This window comes from Sciurus vulgaris (genome assembly GCF_902686455.1).
Source record: "Sciurus vulgaris genome assembly, chromosome: 13".
Lineage (NCBI taxonomy): Eukaryota > Metazoa > Chordata > Mammalia > Rodentia > Sciuridae > Sciurus > Sciurus vulgaris.
The window spans coordinates 15991216-15993502 of NC_136474.1; positions in this window are offsets into that span (position 1 = coordinate 15991216).

The following is a 2287-nucleotide window of genomic DNA, read 5'->3' on the forward strand; positions in this document are numbered from 1 at the left end:
ATTGTTCTGAGGGCAGATATAGAAGTCATCTGCAGATTTATGTTCAGTAATCAGCAAAGGAAGAACAAGATCATCTTCGTGTTTCTATTCATGCTGGCAACATCTGTAGGTCTGAAGAGGCTGGGCCTCCAAGATAACTTGCTCAATGGTTGGTCGTATGTGTTAGTTTGCTCCTACAGATGGCTTCTGTTTTCTCATGAGCCAGCAGCAAGAAGCCTCACCAAGCCAGGGGGACCCTCCAGATGCCCAAAGCCCCTTTCAGCACACACCAGAATGTCTACAGCATGTGACAAGCACTCAGGAGCTGAACACCCAAAATACTGACAGACATTTCCTCCCGGAGCCTCAGCTGGAAACACGTGTCTGTCTCCAGCACCAGTTAGTGTCACTAGACTCCAGTACATTCAGGTCAGGGGACAACGCTTGAAGACTCTTCCTGCTCTGCTCCTCAACAACCTTGCTCTTTATTTTTATTTCTTGTGCTTTCTGATTGTACAGAGTGGTACCATGTCATGCCCATTTGCAGAATGTTTTTCTTACCTATCACACTTGGCCATCTTGCCATCTTTGTATTTACAGACTGTGATGATTAATTTTTGTGTCAACTTAGCCAGGTTATGGTGCCCAAATCTTTGGCAAAATACCAGTCTAGAGATTGCCATGAGGTTACTCTGTCGATGTGATTAACTTGAAGCAAGGACATTATTCTTGGTAATGTGAGTAGGCTTCATCCAATCCATTGAAGACCTTAAGAATACAACTGGGGTTTCCCAGGGCAGAAGGATTTCTGCCTGAAGAGTGTAACCTGGAAGTCCCGCCTGAGTCCCCCACCCACCCCATTCACGTCTCTGAAGAACACTGACAGACACACAGACCCACCTTCAGATCCACCATCCAGACTCACCCACCGTCTCCCATTTTTCCTTCATAACTTCCTCATGTTTTCTCTCTTCCTTGCAGAAAATAAGAACTGATTAGATGTCATTAGATGAAAAGAAGCCAGAGGGGAAAGAATGTTTTGGCTGTCATCAGATTAGAAGGGAGTCAAAGGCCTTAAGGAACCAGCCAGTATGTTTCTTTCTTTCTGTGTTTATATATTTTGATGTCAAGAATGCCTTTGTGTAGAACATGCTTGATTGAAAATTAAATATCCCACCAAATTTCAAGAGTAGAGGTTATGTAAATGATAGTACCAATGTGAATATTTGCTTTTCTTTTGCTTTGATCAAATTGACACAAGTAAAATTTCATCCAAATTAGAAAAAAAAAAAAAAACACCTTTGTATAAAAATACAGATGGTATTTCCATATTCATAAGAGACTAGAGTGGTTTTATAAGTTCCAATTTATTCAAACTGCTACATGGTTTTCGAAATATCAACTCTCTCCCTCCTGGTGGACATTTAAATTATTCTTATCTTTTTTGCTAGTACCAACTGTATTAATCAGCGTTTCATTGTTGTTACCAAAATACCTGACGAGAACAACTTGGAAGAGAAAATTTTTATTTTTCTCAGTTTCAGAGGTCTCAGTCCACAGTTGGCCAACACCATCACTTTGGACCCAAGTGAGGCAAAATATTATGGCGGAAGGGCACCACAGAGGAACACTGCTCAGCTCATGGCAGGTTCAGGGAGCAGAGAGACCAAGGGGCAGGGATTGCATGGAAGCTGACCCTTCCAGGGCAGCCCCCAGGACCCACCTCCTCCAGCCATGCTGCACCTGCCCACAACTACCACCCACAGAGCCCATTCAGATAGGATGGGCTGGTTAGGTTCCAGCTCTCACAACACAACGATTCACCTCTGAATAGGCCTGCATTAACAGGAGCTTTGGGACCTCACGTCCAACCATAATCCCCAACACACTTAATTTTTAAAGGCTGCCGTAAATTGGGAGCTAACTATCCCTCAAAGGCCCTTGTGCTGTCCCAGAGCACACAGAGTGCAGAGGCAGCTTTTCAGCAACATCTTCATGTGTTTTATATGTAGCCTCTGAGAATGGAATGAACGTCCCAATCACTACAGGATGAGACATGAGCTTCAAGTTTCAAGCCAATCCAGACAAATTCTGATGTGCGTGAGGGATGGTGCTGGGGATTGAACCCAGAGCCTTCCACGTGCTGAGCACATGCTCCACACTGTGCTACACCCAGCCCAGGACAAATTCTTACCTCATCCGTGTAGTTTTTACCCTCTGGTAGATGGTGGCTGACTACTTGCATTGATGGACTTTAAACTGCAACCCTGTTTGTTATTATTCATGACAGAAGACAAATCCACAGTCA